The 18,553-nt window shown below is 40.8% G+C and overlaps 1 pseudogene; it reads left to right on the top strand.

The window, feature by feature from the left end:
• The first annotated feature begins 1,634 nt into the window (after positions 1 to 1,634).
• Positions 1,635 to 7,788, top strand: LOC138722416 (histone-lysine N-methyltransferase SETMAR-like; annotated as a pseudogene).
• Positions 7,789 to 18,553: the final 10,765 nt, after the last annotated feature.

The raw sequence follows: 18,553 nt of genomic DNA, 5'->3' as shown, positions 1-18,553 counted from the left end.
TGTAGGAGATGCCCATGTACTGGGTAATCACATGTAACACAACAAATCCCTCCCTTTTTAGTGACTAACATTAAAACGGCTCAGTTGAAAGAACAGGAAGAAAAAAAAAAAGAGAAAACTGCCAAAATGTGAATTTGACGAAGAATAAAAAACCCACAGCATGTTTATGTTTGGGATTTTCTAGGAGTTCCACTAAAGTCACAAACTCATGTCATACCCAGGGAGAATCAACGATTCAAAAACAGATGTCATGTGAAAAGAGGGTGACACTTGAAAGACAGACCACCTCCAAAGACTGCAAAGAAAGGGGAACTTGTTAAGTAAATTTTCAGATAAACCCCAAAAAGGGCCAGAAGAGCGCTGTGGGGATTTTGGGTGAGATCCCAACAATGGACTGAAACATCGGCTTCACTGTCAGAATCCAGAAGACTGGTGGAACATTGCAAACACAACTTGTACAATTTTCCAGCAACTGTAATCTATTACAGTCACCAGGACAGATGAGTACTGTAGGCTGTATTTAATTTTTCCTGTTTACACAGGCTTTTTTTTAAACAATGTATACTAGAAACATGAACAAATGTAGAAATACAGAGTCACTTTTGCAGGAAACAGCTCCTCCCAGAGTTTAAGTGACCAAAAGAGTCTAACGATATTGCACTACAGAGAGGAGGTGGAGGAAAGGGTGGTATCCTTTCACAAAAAAAGATTGGTTTTACTGAAGTATCATTATCTGTTGGGCTCAGATGCTTGCTTCTGTGATCTCATAAAAGGAATACACCAGCACCCTCCTCTACTTCCCAAAGCAGCTCTAACGAAATATAACTTTGTAGGGAACATATTTAATGAAGAAATATAAATTCAAGGAGAAGTGCTGTGCTTTGCCAGGCAGTAAATCTAGATAGTCCCCTGAACAACTTAAGGTCTCTCAAATAAAAGTATTTTCACTGCAAAAGTAAGAGCTGAAAGGACCGAACAGAAAAAAAACGACAAAAAAAACAACAAAAAAACCCCCACATCCGCATTGCTGTACTAGGTCTAAGTTTTGCTCAAGGTCTCTTCCCTGGACCTTTGGTGACTGTTCAGCTGGAAATTGAGGGCCCAAGAGATTTTTTGAAAGCAGTAAGGGATATCCTGAGTCCCAGCCAGCAGCCTAACAATACAGCTTCCAACAGCCAAAACTGTGAATTGTGTATGAACATCTCTCATCACTGCACTGTGTGCTGCTTGTAGAGCCTTCATGCAACTGTATTTTAACTATTAAAAGTGTTCTATTTATAAAAGATGTTAGACTCCAACTGACGGGCTCCTACTCTATAAAATTATTTTTTATTTCCTCATACATTAAGGTAGTCAGTTTTGAAAGCTACACTGTGTAATTTTTTTATGATAACCTGCTCTAGATTAAAATAAAATAACATAAAATAACATAACAAAATAAAATAACATAACAAAGCCAAACCTAAATTTAAAAATCTACTGAGTTTATATTAAATTCTCATTGAAAACCTATGTATCACCAGTCTTTCTACCATAAAACAGCCCAGTGTATTTCCCTTAGCAATACCCTTTCCCTCCTACATAGGTGGAGCTGATCACTGTGGGATTGGATTAGCTTCTTGGCAAAAGTTGTCATGACGTACTTGCTGCTGCATCCTAAGGTTTGTTAGCATTCCTCAGCTTAGCTGTATCTACCACATCCCGAGGGATAACTAAGGCATTATTGTAGAAAGCTGTTATCTGAGCTATGGATTTCAGAATGTTGTCCTTCAGAGCCATGCTTCAGCAGCATTAGCTGCATTTGTGTCCAAGGGATAATACGCTTCAATAACTTTCAGTGTTATTTGCACGTTATTTCTCATTTACTAAAAAATTTGGAAGTAAGAAAGCAGAACTGCTTAAGTCCTAAAAATCCAGAATTTCTAAAGTGAAGTCTTAACATGATTTATCTCCCATGCAACAGTTTAAGAGCTGTTTAGAAGTGTGACCATCTCTAACTCTTGCCATGTTTTGGTACATCTGACAGTTAATTTTGATCGGGGCTCTTCCCAAAAAGCTTCTTCGCTGCAGAAACTGTGATGATATTTCCCTTACTCTTCTCCATGCTCCACCGGCCCTCATGCCATCATGAGTGGTAACAGCCATGGAAATGCAACTGCCACATGGAGGGCGTCGGGTGTTATTAAAATGCAGAATGCTTCATGCTCACATTATTAATTCAATTCTCTTCTCACGTCAATGTAGGAAGGAGCAAGACTAGAGAAGCTGGTGAGTACTGGTTCTGTCCTTAATAATGCCAGCTGCTGAAAAGGTCTTTGCGCACACATTTCATCACCGTTCCTGGAGAACCAAAGTAGTAGTCTTAACAAGCGTACTTCCCAGCTGGCAAACATGAATCTTGTCACTATGACAAACACCATTTATGACCATGTAAACTTTAGAACAGTAAAAACGACAGCTAGGGAGCTGTTGTTGATGAAGACGTTACACAAAACATGAGCGTGCCTTCCTTTCTGCACTAATTCCAGGAGGAAGTCAACATAATTAATGGCTGATAATTATAAAAATAGTGTGTTACTTTATTTAGCCCAGCATATAGCTTGCATAAACACTGAAGGTTTTTCATTCAGCTGCTTTCAGTCACTGGCTTTTTTTTAAAGTTTGGATAATATTATACTAAATTTGCTAGCCAAATTTGTAGTTGGATAAAAATACGAGCTTCAGAGCAGTAAATTCATTTCAAAGACCATCAAGAAGAAATTATTTTTTTCTTTTTGCAAAGCACTGCAAAAATAAATTCAACTCCTTAAGGTGATGCATCCATTTTTTTTTCTTTTCAGGAAGCACCTCACACAGGGTACAGTCAGAAGTCAAAAGAAGGCCACTAAAGCCTAGATCAGATTCAAGATGGAAAATCCTCCATTTCGACTGCAAAGTTTCCATTTCAATTATACTTGTGAAATAGCATTAAGTATTCTAAAATAATGAAAAGCATGAGTGGCATTACAAAAATATAATATCACTGTGATATTCTAACCCCTGAAAACAAGAAGCCACTACTAACAACTCAAACCCATCTAATTCCACAACATTAATTGGGCTTGTGAGCAATCTGTCATGGAGCCAAAATTTTAAAAGCTTAAGAAAAAACAAAAATAATCCGTATTGGAGAAAAGGTGGCAGGGGCAAAAAAAAAAAAAAAAAAGAGCCCAGTCTCAGTACATGTAAACAAACTTGCACATTTTCTTTAGTTTACTGGAGACTTGGCAGGTTTGTCAGTTTTACAACATTTCTCAAGCTACAGCTACAGTTGCAAGGTACAAATATGTATAGAATATGGTATGAATATGTGGTACGATTCCATATAGACCATCAGCACCTTGAAACTGCTTAAGCCAGCAAATTTCTGTCCCTTGTATTATAAAAGTTATCTGACAGCCTAAAAGGCAAATTAATTCAAGCTTATGTGATCATCAAACTGTATTTTAGGAGACTGTCAATACTGACGTCATAAATAAAATTTAAACCACGTATCTTGGTAGTTTACCTATTATAGAATCAGGGAACCACAAGCAGGTGTCACCTCTGCATAAGTTGTCCATAGTTGCTTCAGTCTTTAATACTAAGGAAACTTGTTCCCTCTGCGCACAATCCCAGGAACTGGAGGAGCAGAACAAGGTTCCCATGATCCAAGACTAGGTGGTTAGAGACTTGCTTGCCCAGCTAGACGTCTACAAGTCTATGGGGCCGGATGGAGTCCACCCAAGAGTTTTGAGGAAACTGGCAGATGTGCTTGCCAAACCCCTTTCCATCATCTTCCAGCGGTCCAGGATTACTGTGGAGGTACCACTGGACTGGAGGTTGGCTGATGTTGTGCCCATCTACAAGAAGGGGCACAAGGCAGATCTGGGGAACTACAGGCCTGTCAGTCTGACCTCGGTGCCAGCGAAAGTCATGGAACAGGTGATCTTGAGTGCTATCATGAAGCACATGCAAGAGAACCGGGTGATCAGGCCCAGTCCAGACAGGTTCACAAAAGGCAGGTCTCGCCAAACTAACCTGATCACCTTCTATGACAAAGTGACTAGACTCTTGGATGAAGGAAAAGCTGTGGATGTGGTCTGCTTGGACTTTAGTAAAGCCTTTGACACAGTTTCTCCCAGCATTCTGCTTCAGAAACTGTCACCTCTGGCCTGGACAGGCGCACACTCTCCTGGGTGGAAAACTGGTTGGCTGAGGGCCCAGAGAGTGGTGGGAAACGGAGTTAACTCCAGCTGGAGGCCAGTGACAAGTGGTGTCCCCAGGGCTCAGTGCTGGGTCCAGCCCTGTTCAATGTCTTTATCAACGACCTGGATGAAGGCATCGAGTGCACCCTGAGCAAGTTTTGCAGATGACACTAAGCTGGGTGGAAGTGTTGATCTGCTGGAGGGCAGGGAGGCTCCAAAGGGATCTGAAGAGGCTGGACCGCTGAGCTGAGACCAACGGCATGAGGTTTAACAAGGCCAAATGCCAGGTCCTGCACTTGGGGCACAACAACCCTATGCAGCTCCAGACTAGGAGAAGTCTGGCTGGAAAGCTGCCTGGAGGAGAGGGACCTGGGGGTGTTGGTTGACAGCGACTGAACATGAGCCAGCAGGGGCCCAGGTGGCCAAGAAGGCCAATGGCATCTTGGCTTGGATCAGAAACGGCGTGGCCAGCAGGGCCAGGGAGGTTCTTCTCCCTCTGGACTCGGCACTGGTGAGACCGCTCCTCGAATCCTGTGTTCAGTTCTGGGCCCCTCACCACAAGAAGGATGTTGAGGCTCTGGAACGAGTCCAGAGAAGAGCAACAAAGCTGGTGAAGGGGCTGGAGAACAAAAGGAGTGGCTGAGAGAGCTGGGGGTGTTTAGCCTGGAGAAGAGGAGGCTGAGGGGAGACCTCATTGCTCTCTACAACTCCCTGAAAGGAGGTTGTGGAGAGGAGGGAGCTGGGCTCTTCTCCCAAGTGACAGGGGACAGGACAAGAGGGAATGGCCTCAAGCTCTGCCAGGGGAGGTTCAGGCTCAACATATGAAAAAAATTCTTCACTGAAAGGGTCATTAGGCAATGGAACGGTCTGCCCACAGAGGTGGTTGACTTGCCTTCCCTGGAGGTGTTTAAGGTGTGGGTGGATGAGGTACTGAGGGGCATGGGTTAGAGATTGGTGGGAATGGTTGGACTCGATGACCCGGTGGGTCTCTTCCAACCTGGTGATTCTATGATTATGTGTACTAATTTGTATCAGTGAAAGATGAGAAACATTTCCATTGTGTTCAATACTAATTCCCTAACTAAAAAAAAAACCCAAAACAAAACAAAAACAAGAAACAGCACCAGCTGCTTGGCAGGACTCTGCTAGAATGATAACATGGTCTCTGAGCGCTGTTGTTCAAGCAATGGAATTAATTACTGATTAACACAGCACTAGCATTGACAACTGTATTACCTACACAGCCTAGCAAACAAGCCATTTGCTCATGGTAGCCACTACTTTGATAAAGAGCTTTTCCAGAACTATTTTGGCACGTATTGTACTTCTGCAGTAGAACTTGAACAAAGTAGTCGACTGTGTCTAAAACCATAAAACATGCACATCTAGCAAAGATTGATTAGTAAGGAGAATCTGATACAGCATTATTAAATCCACCTGAAACTAAGCAGAGAAAAACATTTTCTTAAATAATACCTACACACTAACTTGGGTTAATCTTCAGTAGCAACACAGTCACCACTAGAAAGTGAGTGTTAACAGACCCTATGGAGAATGATCACTCTGAATAAAAAGAAGTTAACAAGGGAAGTTCTCACACAGCTAAGAGGAGTGAAAGAATAGAGAAAATTATGCAAAAATCTTTATCTAAAATGCGACAAGGGAAGAACTGCAACCAAATAAAACAAAACCAAAAAACAAACCCAAACAACCAAAACATCAAAAACAGTCATCCACACATTCTTCTGTAATTGTGTGATAGTCTAAGTATCTACACTTTTTGATTTGTTCGTCTGGAAATTTGGACAGAATTCGCATGAGAACAGGCTTTCTGATGACATCTTGGATACTCCCAGGTTATAATTCTGCCAGAAATAATGCAAGAGCAACCTTTTTCCACAGTATTTTGGTACTTTGATTCCAACTCCAGGAAAAGAGTAGGAACTGCAGAGGCGTGTGAAATTTAAAGACAGTAAACGGTAGTAGAACTCTTTCCCCATTCCTCACCAATGCAATACGGTACACCCTGAATTTTGGGGAAGACAGAAGAGGACTCTATTTCCATTTTAATCACTTCAATCTTTTCTAATTTTAAGAAATACTGGTGCTATTTAAAACAAGCACCTGACAGGAGCCACAGCTTCATTCAGCTTGTTATCAAATGGTTTTCTAACAGAGATCAAGGATTTTCTGTCTTCCTTAAGAACCGTGTTATGATTTCACACAGGATTCCTGCAGCTTACAGATATGGCTGGTAAATAAAACAGGATGTTACAAAGGTTACCGTCCATATGCAAAAGAAGAAAAATAGTTAATTCATTGAAAGATTGTGAAAAAGAATCTTCTATCAGTAACAATGACAACATGCTTGCTATTAGGCTGGAGCAAAAACAATTGCTCTTTTTGTCATTGTAAATTGCGATGCTTATTTTGACTTAAACGTTCATTTAACTGTTTGTGTAGTATGCCATTTTAAAATGTGAAGTTCACTCTACTAATTATGCTAATGGTTTTGTTTTCACTGTTTCATTTCATATCACACTGTCAAATTAAAGATGGAAAAAAACAAATCTGAGCAATTTTGTGGTACAAGTAAAGGGACGTAAAGCAGCAAAAAGTGCTGCAGTATCAACCAAGCATTTGGCCAGGGGACCTTCAATGAACATAGAGCTCAACATAGGTTCCAAAAATTTCTTAAGAGAAACAAGAGTCTTGAAGATGATCAGGGTCGCAGATGTCTCTCTTAGACAGATGACAACCAGCTGAGGGCCATTAATGAAGCAGACCCATGCAAAACAACTCAAGAGGCTGCAGAAGAACTATACATTGACCATTCAACAGTTGTTCAACATTTGCACCAAACTGGAAAATCAAAAAAGGTTGACAAATGGGTGTCGCACAAGCTGAACAAAAATTAAACAAATCGCCATTATGAAGTCTGCGCTTCTTTTGCGCCACAAAAATAGTCGTATTGTGACACGTGATGAAAATGGATTCCACAGGACAACTGATGACATCCCATGCAGTGGCCGGACTGAGGTGAAGCACCAAAACACTTGCAAACTGAAGCTGCATCAAAAGAAGGTCATGGTCACCGTTTGGTGGTTGGCAAGTGGAATCATCCACTACAACTTCTTGAAACCTGGCAAAACCATTACTGCAGAGAAGTGTTGCCAGGAAATCGACAAAATGCACCAAGAACAGCAACATTCATGTCCAACTTTGGTCAATCAAAAAGACCAATTATTCTCCAAGACAATGCCTGACCGCATGTCCCGTAAGGTACTCTACAGAAGCTGCACGAACTGGGCTACAAAACTCTGCCTTGTGCAGCTTATTCACCAGACCTGTATCCCATTGATATCACATTTTCAAGCATCTTGACAACTTCCTGCAAGAGAAGGTTTTCCACAGCCAAGCAGCAGCTCAAAACGCCTTCAAAGAATTCCTTAGTCCCAGGATTCCAGAAGCCTATGCTACCAAAATAAATGGACTTGATTCTTGTTGGCAAAAGTGCATAGAGTCTAATGGTTCTTATTTTGATTATGAGATTTCATTCTAAGCTGAGATACGCTGACTTAAAGTTGATGGTTAAAAACAGCAATTATTTTTGCATCAACCCAATACCTTTTGGAAGAAAAAAAACCACACTAACAACTCCGATTTTCTGTTAGTTATCTCTTAACACTGACTACAAAAATACAGGTAGTTACATTCCTGTGAATGATCGCATAACTAAAATTTCCACATGGACATCTTGCATTCCTTTGAAAGAGATGCAACTTACAAAGAGGTCTTCTGATAACCATGCTCTCATACAATCAGGATAAAGTCAGTCAAACGGTCTACTGGGGAAAGAAGATTCTTGGCTCAACCACCATATGCTTTATTACAACATATTTTCTTAGGATATACCTGGACAACACAGTTAAGTTCTTCCAGAGGGTTGCAGAGAAGTGAGAATCCTTCTAAAGACTTGTGGATACAGACAGCTTTGGAAAGGCAGCAGTCCAAGACTCTCAAAACACAGAAAAAAGAAATAGAGCTAAGATTCATTTGGTTGTTCCACAGAGATTGTGGTAGCTGAAAAGAGAGTCAATAGGATCAGATGAAACGCAAAGGAAATGAGAATGAAAAGAATTACACTTAAATCTTTTTGTTGCTGTTTTTAGCTTAAAAACAAGGTCTAGATTCTGGCAAATTCACAGGAGCAGCAGTGTTTTCTCTTTGAAAGCTGAGGTTCTCTAACAGCAGGGCAGGAAAGGCAGTTGAATCTCTTCAAACAGACAGCAGTTTCTCGATAACTCAGTGACCTTCCTGTTAAGCCCAAAGGGCCACAAACACACAGAATCCATATGACCCGTGACATCTTCAAACACTGGAAGTTGTTAGCCAAGTGCCTAATGTCAGGAAACAACTGTCTGTCTGTGACAAGCTGAGTTCTTTCCCCTCTATGGGACTGGAACTAATTTATTTTCTACCAGAGTGTGCTTACAATCTCTCTCTCTTCAGAGAGTCAAGAGAAAGATTTTCTGCAATCGTTTGCAGGTTACCCCATTGTAATCCCAACAGAAATAATTTTAACCACATTTGTGGTCCCTCTCCTGCCATAACATACACCCAAGAGGCACACTGCTCTTTCAAAGGGTCACCCCCTGAGAAAATCCAGCTGACGTACAAAAAAATCACATGTAATCCTTTGGCCATGTTTGATGCTCTAAGCCTTTAAGCGTTCACTTTAAAAAGTTACAAATGGGTTCTGGAAATGCACATGTATTTTTTTGAGCTCCTTCAGTTCAAAAAACTGCTTACATACGTGCACATCATGTGGTATTTTAGGAGGAACACATTGTGCTGTAGTTAGTGCGACAGAAATATTTTTGATTGGCATTAATTATTTGCTTTAGTTTTACATTAAGCAGTTCTTTTATATACACAGCTATACCAAGCGATATGTTAATATTCTTTGTTAAACAGATACAGATAACATCAGGTGTGGTACATAATTACTGAGCACTCGCTGTGTTTCACCTTTCAGAAGGAGTAGCAGTGTGGACCCAGTGGACAAAAGCCATCACCTCTGTCACATGGTTTCTCTTCAATATTTTCCTGCAGGTCACCAGCTTTTTTATCCCCCCTACCTCTAACTCCCTTTAAATTGTTGCAGGTTTGCAAACCCCTGGGCCTTGTTTTGTGCTCTGCATATCATCCGTATAGCTTAAGTAACTATATGGAACTGTGCAAGCGCTCTAATACTGGTGATTTCAAGGATTCTGTAGGATTGCAGACTCAAAAGCCAAATCTGAGGAAAAACAGTTGAACTCCAAACACTTTCAATGAGCAATTTGTCAAACTGGACAAAATCTGTACAGTTTGAAAAAGCTTTTGGTGAGCAGCATTAATTCAAACCTCATCCACTGACACTTCACGTCAGTTAACGTGTTCCTTATTCTGCGAGAACCAGACTCACATGTATATTCCTGCGGTGGCCGATTCCCCCACCCTCCTTCTCCTTGCATGCAAAAGGCAGCACCCAGACATGCTGCAGGACATTCTGCTGCCAGACTTCCCCCTCCCAGTTCTGCTAACCTCCCCACTGACCTACAGTACCCTTCCTTTGCAACTGGTTACTCTACTACACAAATACAGCCCAGTATTCCAAATCAGGCTGGTTTTATTCCAAGAACAAACACAAGTCTGTTTTCACATTTCAGAAAATGATGTGCCTTAATAAAAAATTGAGACATTTTTCATACAACACTGAAAACATATGCAGTTTGCATCAGCACCCTAAATCCTGCGGATTAATTTCTAATCTACCCATCCCTGGATCTTAATCCCAAATTCATGTCTCCCCAAATCTGACTGAATCTTCTTGCTTGAACTCCTTATTATCTGGAAACCTTTTTACATGTTTGCAATTGTGCCCATTACTGGGTGTCCTTAAGCTTAAGCTAGAGAACTGAAATCACACATCACAGGAACAGTTGCTTCAAAGGCCCACTACGGGCTATTTCACATCTTCACAGGCAGTTTGTAGCATTACAACACTAAAAACAGGGTGCCAACAAATGAAACAAGCTGGTATATCTGAAGCTTGTTCATAACAAGATTGCACAAGAAAATATACTGTAATGACCTCGTCTCGAACATCCTGTAATAGCCCATTGTTCCTCTCTATTAGTCTCATTCAGCATTTTTTTTTTAATAGCAGACGCATGGCAGCAAAGGAACCAACGTAGTGTGGGATTGCACGGGCGCAAATCATGGCACATAACAGAGGTGAGAAAAAGACGCCAGCACACTGACAGAAGTTTTGAGCTGGATGTTAAATGGATGCGGAGCCTTGCAAAACAACCTCACACCTTTGCATAACTTGAATAAGACAAAAAATATTAACCTATAAACCTCTGAAGAATTTGTAAACACTGAGAAGACATGAGAACCATCTTACCTATGAAGAGCAACAAACGATAACAAGAATGGGAATTGAAAAGGAATATCATAGGCTTAAATTCTGAGAGATTATGGAGCCTTATAGTCAGAACACAGTAGCAGAAATAGCACAGTAGCAGAAATAGGAGGAATCCTTCCCTTGCATAGGTAAAGATGTGCTAATAAGCATCTTCTATGTGTGACAACTGGATGTTTCACCCTTACTCCCTATGAGAAACAATGAGCTAACTTATCGCTGCAGTTACTTACATCTTAACTAGATCACGTACTGAAACCCAGCATCTGCTTTTGTTGCCAAATTAAAATAATGAATAGGCAATTAATTTTGCAACCCTACTGCGAATTCAAGTAAAGGAATCTTTTGGTGTATCCCAGTAGCTAAGTATGTATAAACATGGCTTTTGACTGAGCTCAGGATACCCGATTCAGCCTTGTCTCTGCAATTAGACATCATTCCGTTTACTGATTTGTTCACAGGTTACTTTCCTATGAGAACTGCATTCGGAGGTTCATATTTTGTGCATTTGTCATTCCTTCTACCATTTTGTCTTCCTTGCTACCAGATTTCACTGTTTCACTGTTACTTAGTGCCCAGCAAAGGAGGGGTTGGACAATTGTACTGTATAAAACCTGTAATTTTTTAAAAAACATAAAAGCTTGGAAATTTAGGAAACAGAAAGGCTAAAGACATTGTAATAAAATAAAACAAAACAAACCTCTGGCTTAAGGGGTCCCATGTTCTCACATGGTAAAATGCTATTTTTGAACACTGTGGTTCAGCAAATGTACATTCCCTGAGGAAGCTGGGTTGTCACAGACAACTGTTTATCATACCAGTCCCTCCTCACTGGACCAAACATAGACGATATCTTTTCTGCCTCTTGTCTGATCTGACTGAGAAAGCTTATTGCAATTGGTCCCTAAAACCTGCTTTGAATCTAGGCTTTTTTGGTGGTGACTGCACCCTAACCACATACAACTAATCCTACGAACAGCAGCACACACTGACACACTCTGGTGCCCCGCTGCCCCGCAGAGACAGCACACGTATTTTGCCATCTTTCCAGCAAACCCTGATTTGCTGCCATGTCCTTCACTGGGCTGTAATGTGACTCTAGGAAAAGCTTAGCATGTCAGCAGGCTATTTTATCTCCACAGCTCTAAATAAAAAGTGTCCAGTTCAACTACACTGGCTCAATTCTACCTTTGGATTGCATGCATATTTTCTAGAAAAGGAATCTTCTCTGGAGAAGAAACTACACTTGCACAATCTCTTCTAAAATAATTGAGGGAGAAAAAAAAAAAACCAAAAAACTAGACCTAGGAGCTACTCCAGTGGTTCATGCTAGAAGGTTAAAAAAACCTCTGAATGGTGTTTTTCTACCTAGTTTTCTAGAGACTCTGAAAATGCTGAGAGGGTGGGGGGACATAAGTCTCTTGTGAAAGTGTGCTGTGACTTCCATAATCGATCTGAGAATGATATTGTTAAGATTTGAAGACTGCTCAAACCACTTCCTTTAGTCAGAAATTAAGCATTTCCAGCATGAGAAAGTGAACATAAACTCAAACCAACATGAATGAATACTCAATGGCTGCACACCAGACAGAATTGCCTGAGCTTCCAATTACAACCTTTACTCTCGTTTTATATAAAATCTACCTTGTGACAGCTGCTCTGCCCACTGATGTATAATTTGTGTCAATGTTAATTACACTGATGATATAACAAGCAGAAAATGACAGAAGGGCTATAATCTTTCAAATTAGCCACAGTGAAAACCATGTATGAGACTGCCCGCTGCTGCGGGGCAAGGGGAACACTGTGATGGCAGAGTTTGATTCGATGAGAGTTCTCACTCTTATTTGTGGATTGGTTTCCAAAGTTGCTCTTCTCTAGGACTATAATTTCCTAATTTATCAGCAAGACTGTTATTTCTTGATGCATATACACGAGAAAGGGAATAGAAACTTTTTTTTAATCCTTCTTTACCCACTCCTTCCAAAACACATTAACACGTATCCAAAGGAAAAAAACCCAACCCACTACACTGTCATGCACACAACCACAAGAAAGGCTGCAATTTAGATCAGTGTTTAAGTGCCCACTTAGTGTCGAGCATCTGTTTTTTCTGATTGCTGCTTTCTACAGAAACACAGCAAAATCCTGGTGGCCTTCAATGCGCTATGATGTAACAAACAGCACGTTTAATAAAAAATGAAGGATGCAGAACGCTGGCCATGCAAAGAGTACTTGAATAGCATTCAGGAAAGACACTTTAATTTTGGCTTTCCTCAACTGTTTAAACTAACCTTTTCCCAACTAAACCGTGTCGTGGTACTCCTACGGCATACACATCTACTGTTCCTCTTCAAGGAAGATGACTATGAATATCAAGATATAGTCATTTATGGAAAGGGTCCTCACCTCCTCCCTTCCAAGAAACAAGAGGCATGAAGACAGACATTTCTCCAAGAGGAAGAATAGGGCAGAGGTTAATTTAATCTGCATGAGCCAGGGTAGTATAAGCTTTTGGAAATACTGTCAAGCCACATTCTTAATGCCTGGCAAAGTGACTCATTCGGAGTCATCACAGGAAAGGAAGTTGAACAGAATAAAAAGCGGAACAGGATGGGGGCTTCAACAGGAGAAAGAAGTGAGAGAAAGGAAACTGGATTGTTTCATGTGGCCTGAGGTTACGAGTTCCATAACGAGATTATTTTTTTAAAATACCTATGTAAAATATATCTATGCACATGTAATACATATATATGTATATGCACACACATTTATGCATATATAAAAATACAGGTATGGATGCATGTATTTATAAAACTCAACCTCTTTCCATTTGAAGAGAGACTTGTATTCATGAACTGTCTTCCAAAGCTGCCTGGTGAGGTAGTCATTTCAGTATGTGGTGGCATTAACACAGTACAAGAAATAAACAAGTATCCTCTCTCTAGAACGTCGCAAGTGTGTAACAATTACACTCCTATTCCACACAATATGGAATGCAGCATTATACACTTGTGTAAAAATCAACTGGAATGTAACAAACACTTTGTTATACCATTCCCTAAAGAAACACTGTGAATTAAACAAGACTTTTTTTAATTCCCTCCCCCTCAAAAAAAGCAATATTGACTTCCCTGTATTAGGAAGCTGGTGCAACGTGAAAGTTTCCTTTCTGCAATTATTTTTACTGTGACACTTTGGATAGATAGCCAAGTATCATGTCAGTTTTAGCCTATTCAAACAGAAAACAGCACACAGTCTCTTTCAGTAAGTACGGTCACCTGCAGCAGCCTAGCACAAAGCACCTCCTCAAGTTCACTACAACTGAAAACACATCCCTTGTGCAACTAGATTTTCCATTGACAAAAAGGTTAATTTTTGTTCCAACAAAAGGTGACTAAAACATTTTTAGTATCATAAAGGCAATACTCAACCGACACCTGTGAGTAAAACATCTCATTGTATAGTCCAATACCAATTACAGTGTTATTTTTCATGTTCAGAGGGATACAGAGAAAGATGAATAGACCCATTAAATCACATAATTTAAAAAGGAAACAAAAATTAAAAAAGCATGCATAGTCAAAAAATTATCCTGGAAAAATGTATTAGAACAAATACTTGTAAATTCTACATCTCATCTTCAAAAAAGAATTTTCTCTGTTTGTGACATACTTAGTCCCCAGAGTGACACCTGCTGGCTTTCCCCAGCAGAAACAAAAGGACAGATATCCCCATTATACAGAACATTTCAGGATAATAATTGCAAAAATGTGCCCTTTCAGTAACGGCACATTTGCACAGCATCATATTTTTTGCTCCAGTTAAGGCAGTAAACAAATTCGTAGATGCAACCACAGAGGAAAGAAGAATGAGGGCCAAAGCTCTTATTCATTTCTGAAAAACATATTTTTAAATTTCTACCTAGGAAGGATAGTAGAGCTCAACGCTGGGAGACAAACTATGTTCATTTTCATATTAATATGAAAAAGTCTAAAACAAATTAGTTACGGTGTCACAAATATGTTTCAGTACATCTTTTGCTTACTTTAATGAAATTAAGTAATTATTAAGGAATTATCGAAGAATACGTGGAAAAGACAATGTAGTTTTTAGGAACTAAAAAGAGATTCAGCCGAAATGCAGCTGACAGTATATCTCAGTATACGAGGTAGATGCTTTGAATATTAAAATAGCAATAAAAAGTCACTGATCACTGTGTTTCACTCCTTGTCGTTAGCATTACATAGGAAGTCAGACTGGTACGGGCTTCCCTAAACAAAATTCTGCCACTACTTTTGATTGGGGTATTTTTTAAATAAGGCCTGCATGATCCAGGCATAAATCCACAAATACAACATCAGTTTATTTTCTGAAATTCAATTAGTATCTTGATAGCTAGCTACAGCTTAACAGTGGCCAAAACTGTCAGAAAGTCTTGGGTGACATCTGTGCTATGTAAAAAGGCAACAGCTTCAGAGATACATGCAAATTTACACCAGCTGAGGAGCAGATTTCTTTTACTAAGGTAAGTACATTGCTTCCCTCGCAGAAAGCCTATTTTTTAATGCATTACATTCAGTTAAGTGCATTTCAAATGCATCTACCCAAGGAAAAACAACTCTAAATAAATCACTCCTGTTCTTTTGGACAGCATACGCTGCAGCCATGATTGAAAGTGTTTGCACAGAACTGGGGCAGAAAAAGAACGACTTTGCTGGGAAAATGTAAACAATATAAATAAGCTTAGGAGACTAAGGCATATAGGCATGAGAAAGAACTACAACAACAAAACTTTGAAAATGCAAAAATTTAGCCTTCCAGTTGTGCCCAGATCCTAAAATAGGACAAAAAGTATTGCTAAAAAATGCTCTAATAGAAACAAATTTAATAAGAATATCTTATATTTTACTATAATGTCTGTGGAATTCTCCATGAAAATAAAAGGTAAGTATAATAGCAGGCTAATTTCTGCTGCTCTCTGTGTAAGGGCTAGTACACTGGGAACATCGTGGAAAGCTTTCCCTTTTTTCTTTTAAATATTAAAAGGAAACAATATTCAAATGTATTCAATTTAAAACATTAAGAGTCATGATTCACAGTCTCCTAAACAAAGGATGAGGTTTAGGACTAATTTATTAACTCAAAAGACTTTAAAAATGCACGTGTTCTGTCCTCGGTTGGTTCATTAGGAATAATAAAAGTCATCATGATATAGACCCACACATATTGCACATGCAAATAGAAATAATATGTTACATGTATTATTATATGCCTCATATATGTAAACACATATACAAGCATAATTCCAGATTTATTTTAAGGCTTATAAGTTATTTGTTTTGTTTGCCAACTCAAGTTTTTTTGGATAATAGAAGTATCCATCCCTTCCCTGACACAATGATATTAAGAGTGCAGTTAATTCCAGAGCTCTGATAATTTGCTGCACCAAAGACTTAGAACACTTCCCAGTAACAGAACAGTTACACAAGCAACTAAAAGATTGTTTCCAACAAGTGCAAAGCTTAAGCGAGGAAACTACTACATCTGAAACCGAGTGACCTAGCTACACACGCTTTGAACAACCGTGACTGTGACACAGAAGTAATGCCAATATCACATGTAAACTCTATAGAAATGACAGCTAATCAGAATCACAGAAGGAATTTTGCTAGCAGATCAAGAACACTGTAAACACACTGGGAAGAGATGGGAACAACATCTTAAAGAGACTTGGACCTCTCATTGGAGAAATTCCGCCAACTGCTTTATTAAATATCTTACATTATGCTCAGTATTTACCAGAGAACTGGATAAAAGTATATCGATATATACTTTTTTAATATCACTGTGTACATATTATTAAAAAAATATTGATTGCAATAGTTTCTTCCAAATGACCGCAGACTGATTCAAATCATTCATCTGTACCATCCTGGCCCAACCCTGCCCAGCTCTTGCATATGCTGGAACACTGTTAGAAGCGTCTGAATAACTTGAATACACAGAATACAGAGCTAAGTCAGTAATTATATTGGTGGAAAACGAAACGTTTGAGTGTGCTTTCTTCCCCCAGTCTTGTTCTTAACTACACCCCAGCCTAAGTCTGGATGGCAACACTCAGCCAGCACACACTTTAGAGCAGACCCCTCTTTTAGCCAGGTAAGGCATCGGTCATCAAGAACCAGACACACACATTTTTCAACTTGAGCACTCAAAAATTATAGAAGCTATCAAAGACCAGCTGCCAACAGACTGCAGAACATGAGTGGCCGGGTGGGTGATGTATGTGTAACTCCTTCAACAGAAAAAAAGCCTCACTTTTAGGAATATCTTGCCCTTTGACAGTCAGTGGACGAATTCCCACTGGCTCTCAGTGGGACAGGATTTCAACAGTTGTGTTGTACCAGGAAAAGCCTATTCAAAGGGACAAACAGAGAAAGACTCCAGCTGAATTCAGAGTATGGTAACATTTGAAGTTGACAGGACACACACAGTGCAACTGTTGAACTTGCAATGCATGTTATATACTCAAGTACTCAGTTTTGCCCACTTAAAAGTGCAGTTGTACCATTCCGTATCACTATCCTGCCAATGTCTTTGCTTAATCTGCACATAACGTAGATTCTGGCATCCAACCTGCAAACACACGTATGCCTGACACGTCCTTTGTGAGCAGCCTCACCACAACCTAAACCAGTCACTTGAGAAGAGCATAAAATAAGAACCCATACCATTTAGCTGAAATACTTCTGAGGACAATTGGTCCTACTGCACTGGTCATTAAAACAGCATGAATACTTTTTATCTGAAATGTCATCTTGTTAGATTTAGTATCACCTAGCGCCTCTTGTGCTGAAGGTTTTCAAAGATGGATAAAGATTTTCGTATTGCTCCTGTACGCAGCGAAGTCAATGAGGGCTTAGGCAGACTATAAAAGCAAATGCTGTTAAAGTGCTGATCGCTATTTTTAATTGAGAATTTCAGACAGCACAGCCGCTTGCGTACCTTGAAAGAAAGCATACGGATTCAGACCTGGGCTCATTCATATTTATCTGGATCCGGCGCGTCCCCTTTCAATCCAGCTCAGACACTGAGCACAGCCGCCAGGGTCACGGCACGTCACGGATCCACGCGGCTGTCACCGCAGAGGAGCAGCGGGATCCCCAGGACGAACAACGTGACTGGAAAGACTCTGCGCTGGCTCAATCGTTAAGAGCAGCAAAACCTGGCCCCGAGGGATCTGGTACAGGTTTACTAAGGTACAGAGCAAAGACCCTCAGCTACTTTTACTGTTTTTTCAATCTCAGCCCTATAAAACGTGCGAATTGCCCAAATCACAGAATTACACAGAAGAAAGAGAAATGAATCACTGTAGATCAACTCCAGGCGTGGTTTATAGCCTACACTGCTCGACCATCCTCCAGACACGCTCTATCTTTTCCCGGTCCCGCAGACCCATCGCTCTCCCACACGAGCCAGCGGCTGCCGGCGGCGACCCCCGCCACCGGACCGCGTCTGCGAGAACAGAGCGGCTCGCGTGCTCAGGAGAGCCGGGGGGCGGCAGGGAGACACCGGGAACCCCCCGACCCCCCGGCGGGGACGGCGCGGGAGCCCCACGGGAGCCAACGGCGCCCCAGGCAAGCCGCGACCAGGAGCTTCATCCCCTTCAGCTGCGCAAAACCAACACAAAACCTCGTTATGAAATGAGCCGCGCGTGACCTCTTTCGGCACGGCAGCTCCGACGGGAGCGAAGGGCCGCCCGGTGAGGACCCCCGGCCCGCCTCGCCGCAGCCCCAGGAGCTCCAGGTGCGTCCGACGGCTCCCGAGGACCCAGCTCCTCCCGGCGCGCCCC

This window comes from Phaenicophaeus curvirostris, chromosome 7, assembly GCF_032191515.1.
Source record: "Phaenicophaeus curvirostris isolate KB17595 chromosome 7, BPBGC_Pcur_1.0, whole genome shotgun sequence".
Lineage (NCBI taxonomy): Eukaryota > Metazoa > Chordata > Aves > Cuculiformes > Cuculidae > Phaenicophaeus > Phaenicophaeus curvirostris.
This window is presented reverse-complemented; position numbering and strand designations above follow the sequence as displayed.